Source organism: Choloepus didactylus, chromosome 7, assembly GCF_015220235.1.
Source record: "Choloepus didactylus isolate mChoDid1 chromosome 7, mChoDid1.pri, whole genome shotgun sequence".
Lineage (NCBI taxonomy): Eukaryota > Metazoa > Chordata > Mammalia > Pilosa > Megalonychidae > Choloepus > Choloepus didactylus.
The window spans coordinates 13,686,539-13,699,410 of NC_051313.1; the positions used below are offsets into that span (position 1 = coordinate 13,686,539).

At 35.4% G+C, this 12,872-nt stretch overlaps 1 long non-coding RNA gene across 1 annotated transcript in view; it reads right to left on the minus strand.

Moving 5' to 3' along the window:
- LOC119540254 overlaps positions 1 to 9,479 on the minus strand; it is a 30,720-nt gene extending 21,241 nt beyond the window's left edge. The window contains exon 1 of the long non-coding RNA XR_005218065.1: positions 9,415 to 9,479. This is a non-coding gene — a long non-coding RNA (uncharacterized LOC119540254). The remainder of the gene's footprint in view (positions 1 to 9,414) is intronic.
- Positions 9,480 to 12,872: the final 3,393 nt, after the last annotated feature.

Here is a 12,872-nt window from a genome sequence, read left to right on the forward strand (position 1 = left end):
TGGTTTCTAACTTTTACAAAGTTACATTGGATGATCTTGTAGCTAAATTTTTCAAAGCTCCATCTCTAGTCATTTCTTTAAGAAATAAATATCTAGAACTGTCATCTTAAAGGTATTAATGCATTTCACCAAAGGCCTTCCAGGAATCTGATACAAATTTTATTTCCTACAGGCACAAGCCTACCAACTTCTCTAATATTTTTTGTACACTGTAAGTATGACCAGTTTTCAAAACAATTTGTTTAAATTTGTATTTGCTTTGTAGCTATGTGACACAAAATGTATATTGGTCATTTATATTTTGTCTTTTGTGAATTTCCCACCAGTATTCTTTGTTCATTTTTTTTTCTGCTTTTTATTAGTTTGAAAGCACAGTTTTCATATATTAAGAATATTTATCTTACATGTTGCCATGTTATCCTTGTTTGCTATTTGCATTTCAATATTGTTTATGTTTTTTTTAACATTTAGATATTTTAGATGTTTAGATCCATACCTGGTCAAATCTATCAATGATTTCCCTTATCCTTTCTGGTTTTGAATTCATGAGAAAGAAATATTTTACAATAGATTTTTCAAGTTAAAAGCTTAAAAATATTTTTGGTTTTTCTAAATAAACATCTGTTATGCTTTATGCCTCACTGATGAGACCGTGCTCACTCCAAGGTTTACAACAGTCCTGTTCAGCGATGGGTTGTTCTCTGACAGACCTTCTGATGAAGAGATGTTGAAAGCTGCACGTTTTCAGTGAGGGTGTGAGCTCTAGTCATGAGCGGACTGAAAGGAAAATCCGGCCTCTTTCTCAGAGATGGCATAAAATAGAGGGTAACAATACTACTTTGAAGTCAGACAGACTAGAGTTCAAATCCTGATTCTGCCACTTACTAATTGGCATTGGGTGAATTATTTAATTATAGGAGAGAGCAGTAATACTTACCTCACAGGACTGATGTTAATACAAAATGAGATAAATTGTGCAAAGCGCTTTGCACAATGCTTGGAATGCTCAAAAAATGGAATTATATTTTTCATAAGCTGTTTCCAAATTTCAAGTGTCTTAAATCTAGATAGATCCATCGACTTTTGCCATGTCATTAAACAGGACACCAACAAAATGATGGTCATCTCCAGCATTTGACTTCGAACTCTCTGAAGGCAGAGACTTTGTCTGCCATTAATATCTGTATTCTCAGACCTCTTTTCAGTGCCTAACTTACATATATATGGTTGTTGAATTAATTGGTAAATTAAAGTTACAAGTTCAAATATCCAAATTGTTTATTTATGTTATCCTCCATGAATCTTGAGTGGGGAATTTTAGCTAAACACATATCAACTTATCATTAGAAAGGTTATGGTTATTTTTTTTTAACTGACAAATTGATTTAATTGCATTCACATATAATAAAGCTGAGCTCTAAAAGGTGAGCTGAAAATGGTAAAGGACCCCTGGGAACTTCTGGGGAAAGGCTGAGTATAATACACATTCATCACATTTTATCATCTAATTAGACCATAGTAAGCCAAATGAATAAATAGAGACCTAAACCAGTCTGTTGATTCATTTTTGCTTGTTATCGATCACCTTGGGGATGGCCCTGTCATGGGCAGGCAGAAGCTGTTCAGTAGCTCAACAAACATGCTTTGTGCATTTGGAGAAATTGTTTTGTTATAAGGGATTTGAGACTCCAGAATCATTTTATCCAGACACCAAGGTTGCCTCTGGGAGTTACTATTGAATAATTTTCTACAAAGGCAACCACTGGAAACCAACTTCCTCTTGTTTCCTTCTTTCTGAAGAATGGAAGACAAACCCTTCCAGGCTGTAAAATACTTCTTTTGACTAGTATCAGCCTGGCGTGGAGATACCGGGGCACAGAAAATGTTCTGGAGAAGTTAAAAGGAAGTCCATTGAGTTCTGCAATTTTATTCCTTGGAAAAGGACATACAGATTTCAATCTAAATGTTACTTGGTAGGTTTGGACTCAGGTGAAATGATGGCTCTATTTTTCTCTTGACAAGGATGCTGAACCTGAGATGGGAGACTGTTGCCCAAGGTGTGGTCCAAGAGATGTTCTAACCATTTTCTCCCTTGTGTTCTTTGGAAAGTCGCTTCATTGTTATTTCTCTGAACCTTAAGTTCCTCATCAATAAAATTGCAGTGATAACAGTGAGGTGAATTTGAATGAGATTTTGTATACAAAGTCCCCGTTGAACTAAATTTCCATATGAATGTGAATTATTATTATGATAGAGGGAGTCCCAAAGCTTGGTACTGGTGTATCACTACATGAGCAGTTTCCCTCAACCGTCCCTAGATTTCCATTTCTGTATTTATTATTCTCTTTGCAGTCAAACTGCTTTAAGAGTTTTCTGTCTTCTCCATCCCTATGTTGTCACTTTCCATTAATACTTCTGTCTCCTGATTTTAGGCTTCCACTTCTGCCAAGCCACTAACACTCCTCTATATGGTCAGTGATGACTTTCTCATGTCATTAACTCCAACATAAAACTTTGATGACCTCATTTTACATGAATGTTTAGTGTCATTGGGCAGCACCAAATATCTCCCTTTAGGAAGCATTCTTTGCCCTTGCAATATTGCTTTTTACATTTCCATCTTACCTCTCTAGTGTCTGCTTCTTGTTTTCTTTTGTAGGATCCTCTTTCATTTTTCACCCTAAGAGTTAGGATTCCAAAGTGTTCTGTCTTAGCTCATTTCTCTTCAGCAAACTCTCCCCATGTGAGAAAGGCTATAACTGATGCATGGAATAATTGAGCCTATTGTTTGGGCAAAGGGTTGAAAGGTCAGAAAGTCTTGGGTAAAGAGAAATTGAGCTGAGAGCACCTTACTCATGGGAATTGTACAACAAACTGAATGGGAGCATATTTGGGGAACTTTATATGGTGGGTAGGTATATATTGGGAATAAATGGATTGCAACATGCAATAATAGATCCCTAGATGACAAAATAAGCAGCAGATAAAGTGCCATGAATTTATTCTTGCAAACCCCAGACTCTCTAATAAGGGTTTCAGCCATGTTGAGGCCACATCCGTTATCTATCTATCTATCTATCCATCCATCCATCCATCCATCCATCTAGTCCCATCACCTAATATTTGAAAATCTCTCTCTCAACTTGCAATTACTTTATATAAGTGCCTTTATATTATGTAGGGAAATAAATTAATAGAGATTTTTCTCCTTTTACTGAGCATCCAAGGTGATAGATATATGGTTGCTACTGTTCAAAAGAATAGATGGATATGTCAAATAAAATGGACTTAGATTAGAGAGATTTATGAGGACACAGCAGATATGAACTGATGCAAAAATAGGAGTCCAAAACGTCTACTATGTTGAATAACCAAATAAAAAGTGATAATAGGACCAGAGATTCATTATACAAAGTTCATAAAGTCTACACTGTGGTCAAGGTACTTGGATGAGTCCTGAGGGAACGTAAAGATGACCAAAACTGAGCTCCTATACCCAAAGCACTTCCAAGTAAGTAGAAAACAAAACATTTCATAAATTGCAAAACATTTTAGCATAAAATGTGTTGAGTGATGCTCACAGTACATCTGCCACTTGTATAGGGCAGATACTACTAGACCTGTGATGCAGAGGAGTGAACAGAACTCAGAAAGGGTTTTCCTAAGTCATGTAACTTAGTGGCCAGTTCCAAAACTAGGATCTCAGCTTTTTCTTCTTCCTTCTACTCTGTTCTGCTGGTCTTCTAGGATTGTAGGTACATTGGTTAAAAACAAATTAGTGAAGATTACAATTACAATTTAAAAATTCCCCAGTCATGGATGTTTAATAAGGCAACAGTAATGTGGGTGAAAGATGGGGTGGCTCTTTCTGTATCTTTTAACATTTCTGTTCATAGTTCTGAATGAAAACTGCGTTAGTTTTTGTAAATGTGGCATGATGGCTTACTCTCATTGTCCTTCTCTGCAATTCCTGGGGTTGGAGAGGGATCCTTTAGAAATAATATAGTAATGTTCTGAGAGATAATTGCCATCAGCAGATGAGAGTGCTTGTCTGTCTTATAGGTGCTTCTTTTTCTTAAAAAAAGACACAGAACCAAACGATTTGTGATGACTGAGACTGAAGATGGCATGACAGAGAGCAAGCCTACTGGTGGCAGAGATTTATGGAAGGATGTTGCCGTGACCTTGAGTCAAAGAGAAAGAGAAAGAGAAAGATAATCCAACAGGGACAGGACTGCTGGTTCCCAAGAAAAGGGTTTCTCATCAATGAAAAGGACTGCAGGCAAACACTAAAGGGATGTTGACACCACCCTCTTGATTTCAAGTATTTTTAATGGGTTGTCAATAAGACCCTGTTCTTTCTGGGATGGATTATTGGAGCCAGTAATGTTAGGGTTAGTTTAGCAAAATTTATTTAAATTTATTTATTTAAATGTTGGAGATTTCAGTAATTTCTAAGATTTTGCTATTCAAAACATTGATAAAATAAATTGAAGTTGTGGAAGATATTTGTTGAGCCATCTGCCTGGCGCATGTTCAACCCTTTTTCTAAGAATGGCCTTTCCCTTCAGTGAGGAGGTGCTCCCTACACCCATATTTATGTTGTATGCCTCTGTTCTCCATGGCTACAGTCAAATCAACAGAGGTATAGACTTATTTCCCAGTCTGGGTCAGGGAATCTTTCAATGTGCCTTTCCAGGGAATTTGGCATTTGGAATCAGAAATGATTACTTTATCTCAGGGTGTGGGGTTTTGTAATTGGAGGTTATTGAGCATCCATCTTTCACACACCCAAAATGCACATAAAGACAGATGTTCAGAGAGGAGCAGAGAAGGAGAGATGAGACAGCTGGCTCCATTCCTGTTTCCAGAGTCATAGCGCTGCATCCATATGAGTTTAGGGATCAGCATAAATAATGCAGGATGTTAAATAAGATTAGACAGAAATGTGAGATATTAAAGCCAAAGAAATCTGGAAAGGAAGAGGAGAAGGATGGTCAAATGAGAACCACAGTTGGAAGTAAAGTCATCTCTGAACCGGAAACCTGGTCACTAGCTATTCCATAGTCTACCTGCCCATAGTCTCCTGACATCCATAATCCCATTTTCTGTAAGGACTCCTGCTTCCTGTCTATGTAAATACAAACATTTGTATTCATTCATTCACCAAATATTTTTCAATGCCTACTATGTGCCAGGAAATCTTCTAGGTGCTAAAATAATATGAGCAAGTAGAAAAAAAGCCCATTTCCCAAATAGCTTATGTCCCATTGAAAGCTGAAAGAAAATAATCCAAAGAAAAAAGTCTAACTAATCAAGAAAATCATAAAATAGTAGTAAGCTCTCTGCAAAGAATTAAAATTGGATGATGTGATGATGTAGCTGTTCTATATTGGGTGGCCCAGGAAGTTTGCTCTGAGAAGTTAACTTTTCAGATGACCTCTGGCTCACTTGAGAAGAAGCCAGTGAGATGGGGACAAGGATTGGTTCAGTGGAAGAGAATATTTCTGTAGTGGTGTTAAAGTTTGAATTGTATTCCCCAAAAAGACATGTTTAAGACCTAATCCCTGGTACCTGGGAATGTGACCTTATTTGGAAATAGGGTCCTTGCACATGTAATTAGCTAAGATGAGGCCAAACTGCATTAGGGTGGACCTGAATCCAATATGACTAATGTCTTTATGAGAAGGGGAAGATTTGGACACAGACAGACAGACACAGAAAGGAGAAAGTGATATTAAAAGGAGGGCAGAGATACGAGTGATGTGTCTGCAAGCCAAGGAGTACCAAAGAGGCCAGCAACCAAAAGGAGCTAGAAGAGGCAAAAAAAAAAAAGCTTCGGCTCCGCAGGTTTCACAGAGAGCATGGCCCTGCCCACACCTCGATGTCAGACTTCTGACTGTGAGACAGTAAACTGCTGTTGATTTAAGCCACCTAGTTTGTGGTTCTTTGTTATGGAAGGAAACTAAGACAAGTGGGAATCTTTGGTCTACTGCAGTGGTTTTCAAAGCATGATTTAGGGACTCCTGAAATTTTCCAAGGCATTTCAGGGGATCCAAAAGGTCAAAACTATTCTCATAATGATACTAAGATGTTATTCCCCTTTTCACTGCATTGACATTTTCTCTAATGTTTCAAAAGCAATGGTGGTTAGAGCTGCAACATCTTAGCAGGAAGCAAGTCAGTGGAAACAAACTACCCTAGAAGTCATATTTTTTTAAACATTAGACACAAACAATTTTCTAAAAATGCTAAATTTCACATTTATTGATGAATCAATAAAAATGACTGATTTTATTAAGCCTCACCCTAGAGTACACATCTTTTTAATATTCTGTGTGATGAAGTGGGAAATACACATAAAGTTCTACTGCATACTGAAGTACTATGGTTGTCTTAAGGAATAACATTTGTGTGAGGCTTTGTGGTATAAAATGAACTGGCTGTTTTTTTTTTTAATGGAACATCATTTGTGTTAGAAAAAATTGACTAACAACAGAACTATTCTTATTAGACATGGGTATTTGGCAGACTGTTTCTTGAAAATGAATGATATGAGCCTCTCAATTCAAGGCAAACAACTGATAATATTTGCTGACAATGATAAATTTTAATTTTCAAATTAGAGTTGAAAATAAGCATTTTAGAACACTTGTATCTGCCATTATGAGCATAAAAGTTTCCCAATACCCAAAGACTTTCGATGAAATCAGAGGTAATATTACTTTTAAAATATTTTATAATGAAGTATTTCAAAATTTACAAGACCTTGCATAACTCAGTGGATCAATATTTTCCAAAAGACCAAATGCATGATGTTACAGAATCATGCATGGGTAAAACGTTAATTCAAAATGCAAGGTATGCCAAATGAATTTAATGTACTAAAAGTTCATAGATATTGTTTCCAATTCCACATTGAAACTAATCTCTAAGAAATTACCATTTGTCAAGCTTTGATCTAGTATCAGAGAATAACATCCACCATTAACAAAAAATCTGTTAAAATACCCTTCCCTTTTCTTTTCTTTTTATGCTTCAACCAAAGCAATGTATTGCAAAAGATTGAATGCAACATCAGGTCTAAGAATCCAATATCTTCCATTAAACCAGACATTAAAAAGATTTGCAATGTGTAAACAATGCCATCTTTTCACTATTCTTTGGAAAATACAGCTATTGTTTATAAAAATGTGTTATTTATTTACATTAACACATAATGGATTTATTGCTATTTTTAAATGAATTAATAAGTATACTTAAAATTTGTTTTAATGTATAATATGGCAAATAGTTATAGGCATAAAACATATGTAGTCAAATTCTTGGAGTTCCTCAAAAATGCTTAAGAGTGGAAGAGGTCCTTGGGACCAAAAAGTTTGAAAACTACTAGCCTAGTGGGGAGGCCTTAAGGCTAGAATAGGCCAATGCACTGAGGAATGGAAAGAGAGCTGGAGTGGAGGCCTCAAGGGGAAGGATTGTGGGAGGTGCAGGTAGAGCTGCAAAGAGTCAAAGAACCTTCAAGTCTCGTGGGGCCACCATATAGGTGGTTTGAATTTCATTCCAAGGGCAACAGGCGCTTCGGAAAGTTTTCAGCTGGGGAGTCACCTAATCATTCAGTACTCTCTTGGACCTTACATTTTAATATTTTTCTCTTTTATTTGATATATTATGCTTATTTTATCCAGACAAAATTTAAAAATATTTGTGTGGTCAAATGTGTCTATCTTTTCCTTTGTGGATTTTTGAGATTTTTGACATCATTTCTTATTCTGTGATTACAAAATGATCAGCTTTGTATTCTTTGAATGACTTTGTGATAGTTTAAATTTAAGTCTTTGTTCTACCTAGAATTTATTTGGGCATAAAGATAATATAGGAATGCAGCTTCAGTTTTTTCTCCAAATCCACTGACAGTTGTTCCAATATGTTTCATCAGATGATCCACCTTTTCCCCTCCACTTCCACTGTCACTGTTTAGATTTATAGCAATAAACCATGAATCATATGGTCATTTCACTAGGTGCTAAAAAGGCACTTGAAAGAAATTTAATACCAATTTATGACCAAAAAAACCCTTTTTAAAATAGGAAATATCACTCTTTATCTTGTAATTTTAAAACATATACCCTTATTGAAAAACTCCAGCTACTAGATAAATCAGTAATGATGGAATTTGAATATCACTATTTTACCACTACCGATAAACTAATGGATCTAGGCTTGATCATTATCAGCTAATAACCCATATGAAAGAAGTCCAACCAGATATAATATGCTTCCTGAGGAAAGAGCACCCCATGACCAACAGGTCTCCCCAACCCCAAATTCAAACCTAATCTTGTTCAGCCCTAGATCAAACTACCAGAATACAGGAAGCACAGACACAGATAGCATGTTACATGAGACCACAGAGTGACAAGCAGCAAAATCCTGACTGTGGAAAACTCTACAGGGCAAATCATCTAACTTTGATAAAAAATTGCAAGGATAAGAAAAGGAAAAGGGGAGGGAGAGGACCTGTAGATTAAAAGAGACTCACAAGACAAATTGACCAATTTGTCAATTTGTGGATCTTTTTGGATACTGATTTTAAAAGCATCTTTTATGTCATTTATGGGATAAATGAAACCTGATTATTGACTGGATATCTGATAGCATTAAGAGATTTATTATTTTATTATTAGATGTGATTATTATTATTATGGTTGGATTTAGAAAATTTTTAGATATATATATTACATTTTTTTAAAAGAATAAATGGAAAAAATAAATTGAATCAAAAGTAGCATCATGCTCAATGGTAAAACATGAGGAGAAAATTTCTGCTAAATCAGAAAAAAGATAAAGGTGCCCACTATTGCCATCATTATTTAATAATGTTTTGGAAGTTCTAGATAATTTGCTGAGGCAAGATAATTAAATAAGTAAAATAATTATGAGGAAGTAAACAACATCATCATAAACTACAAAAAAATTGTATGGTATGAACTAAAAACTATTGGAAACAATAAGAAAATCCATAAGGGTACTGGTTATACTACTCATGTAAAAATCATTAACTTTCCTTCATACGAAAACCAGACAGCTATGATATGGATAATGAAAGAAAAGATCCTACCCAAAATGGCAACAAAAATGTAAAATATATAGGCATATATGTAACAAGAATTATGAAAAGACTATATGAAGACATGTTTGAAACATATGGAAGGCTTGAGTAGTTGGAAGAAATTGATATTACAAAGATATTCACCCTCTAAATTAATCTATATATTCACTATGCTCCTAAATAAACTAAACCAAATATGCTTTGGAGAAAAGGTTTGAAAAAAAATATGCTAAATTTCATCTAAAAAAAACGAACCCATAGGCATAGCTAGTGGAAATTTCCGGTTTTAAGTCTTCCTTTACCTAGTTTCCCACTTTCAGAGAATGAGGAGAAGCAGAAGACGTCCCGGGCCGTGCCGTCCGCGGTGAACTCGCTAACCAGGGTCTTGGCTCGGCAGCCCCGCGGGGCCCCGCTGAGCAGGAGTGGACACGGCCGGCAGCTGCGAGCTCTCACGCAACATCTCACTTAAAATGTCATGTGTGCTACTTGGTTTAAATTGTCACTCCTCCAGCAACCACAAACAATGCAGACGCAGCAGATGTGTTTTCTATTTAGAATTAAACAGTTTATCTCAACCACTGTCATTGTTATAGGGAAAAAATAAATAAATATCCATCTTAATGTAAACTTCAAAAGGTACTTTCTGGCAACATGAGATATTTTCAAATCCAGAGTCCTCTGAGAAAACTAGGATTTGACCACAGATATTTTTTTCAAATTGGGATGCTGGCAGCAACAAGAGTAGTAAAACGTAGCCTAGTCAAAAGATTGTTGGCCAGATATTGCATACAATAATTCATGTCATTGATACTTAGTGGTCCAAAACATTAAGTAAACATCATAAATGTCTTTTATTATTAAATGTTCCATTCAAACATTTTGTTTAACTCTTGTGTAATGTATGGAGTAGTAGGAAAGCTATATAGACTCTGACCCTCAAGACAATCTTTGATTCACCTTTCGAAGGTGCTTTTTTTTTTAATTTTTAAAAATATTTATTTATTTTGCTCCCCACCTCCCCGTTTAGCACATAGAAGCAAACATCTACTCAAGTACACATTGGGATAAATGCCCAATGTCAATGTATTCTATTTTTCTCTTTCTTAACATCTTCCTTTGGCAAATATTTTAGGTTTTAATTTGAACATATGCATTTTGCATTGAGATTTTTAAACTTTATTACATAGTATCATTAAAAGAGTATTAAAAAGGCAACCAGACAGCCTGGATCAACATTATTCATTAAATATTTACAAAGCACCTGCTATGGGCCAGGCCCTGTTTTTTTTTTTTATGCAATTTTATTGAGATATATTCACACAACCTACAATTATCCAAAGTGTACAATCAATTGTTCACAGTATCATCATATAGTTTGCATTCATCATCACAATTTTTGAACATTTTTATTACTCCAAAAATAAAAAAATAAAAATAAGGACAAAAATAAAAGTAAAAAAGAACACTGCAAACATCCCTTACCCTCCACCCCTCACTGTTATTATTCATTTACTTTTTGTTCCCATTTTTCTACTCATCTGCCCATACACTGGATAAAGGAAGTGTGAGCCACAAGGTTTTCACAATCACAAGTTCACACCATTTAAGCTATTTAGTTATACAATAATCTTCAAGGATTCAAAGATGCTTTTAAAAATGTGTGCCATCCTCATATTTACAGAAAGAAAATAGCCATTCTAAGCTCTCATATGTTCATTCTATCTCTGAAGTTTAGGCTACTTGTAAGCTTGACTTAGGTCAAGTTCAAATTACCACCCACGTGGTCAGAAGTCTCTCACTTTGTTCTCTCTAAAGTTGGGAGTCAGCCTTCCTCTGTGATAACAAAAGTAGAAATATGGGTGTTTTCTTAATGTGAGGTTACAAAGACAGGGAAAATGCTACTTTTCAAAGATCTTCTTACAACAATAACAGTTGCTGTAGTAAAAGGAAAACCAAACTTGGTTTGTAGAAAAAGGCCTGTCAAGACAAAATCATCTAGGGTGGTTTACCCTGTTCCATGCATTGTGACATAAATGCATTTGTGTTGAAGGTTCCCTTTAGTCATCAAAACATGACTCATTTTATCCTGGATCTGACCTCAGCCTTTCTCTTGCAGTGTTTAATCTTTAGCTAAAACATCAGTGAAAAGCCTTGCAATGACATTCTGATTGTTGTATTTTTCCATGGGGTTTCTTCTCTTCCAACTTAAGTAAATGCATTTGCTCAGTTCCCACATTTGGATTTTATATTCTCACAAACCCAAAGTGTTGAAAGAGTCCTCAGGATGCTCTCTGGTTCTGTTAGGGAGGAGAAAATGCAAACAACACATGTTCCAAACTAGAACCACCTTTGGCATGTTGCTTTCCATCTCAGTTAATTCTAACTGTATGTTTTACATCACGTGCAGGAGGCCCTTTGCTTTCTTGGGAGAAGAACTGCATTGCTCTAAGGTCCAAGATTTTCTAAATAAAATTATTGGAAGTTTGTGTTTTCACAGTATATCTATGATTCATTGGTTCATTCATTAACTGAGTGTTTCATCTCAAAATTATTTAATAAGCATCTACTACACTGTAAATGAGGAAAACCTGTCCTTGCCTTGACAGAATTGCTAGTTAGGTTCCAGCTGTTCTGTCATATTTCTATCCTTGCCAGTACTTATGCCATTTTTCTCTCCACATAAATCTCATTCAGAAGCTGGTAGGATAATCCACTTCCTGCATCGATTATTGAATGGCTAAGATCATTGTGTTTCACGTTTTCCTATAACATTTATATCACATCTAGAACCACAGAGTTTGCAAATGAATGATTTAAAAATTACAGGGCTGCACAATTTTATAAATACTGCAGGAACAGGAAAGCCACAAAGCTATTATTTGTGCCTGGGAAAAATGAATATCCCTAACATGCATTCTAAAGCATCCACTCTCATTGGCCCCAAGATTCAATACCTGGACAGGTAATTATAGAGAAATTTTAGAAAAATGCTCCATAAGCAAACATGTAAGGAGGAAAATCTATAACATGCTTTTTTTCTATCAAATATCCTTGAAGATTCCTCTTATGAAACTACTATTTGAGAAAAGTGTCATTTTATGGCTCAACTCTATACATCTGATGATGTCACTACACCTTAAACCAAACTATTGTCTGAATGACAATTGAAATCAAAAGACTGAAAACCATTTCAGATACTACCCAACCTAAGTCTTTCCCTCCAGGGTAATGAGGAAAATAGTGATGACATATAAATATCAAAAATGGGCTTCTTGGTTCTTTTTATCTACTCTTATCATAACACAAGCTTGATTGGAATTTAGAGAAGAAAATATTTTAGTAATCAAACTAGTTTTTAATCAATACCTGAAGGAATTCCATTTTTTTCAATGAAGAAAATAAATGGGGTGGGAGTTGGGGGATGGGGAAACTGTGAACTTCTCCTATGGAGATCAATAAATATTGAAGCCTAAGTTCTGGAAAATTAAAATCTTATGTACCCTTGTCCCATTCTCTCTTTTCCACTGCATTAAATTAGATCATAGATTGGGAGAAATTTAACCACCAGCTTTATTAAACCACCAAAGAATATTTCCATTTTATTGAGGAAAATTTAAATGTATTATTATCCTTGAAAATGTCTGTGATCCTTTCTGCTAGAGGGCTATTACAGCATACAAGACTCTCCCAACAACTTTTTCTCTGGCATGGAACCATCGAACAAGGGATCAAAAATCCTCCAATCAGCTCCTACCAAAAA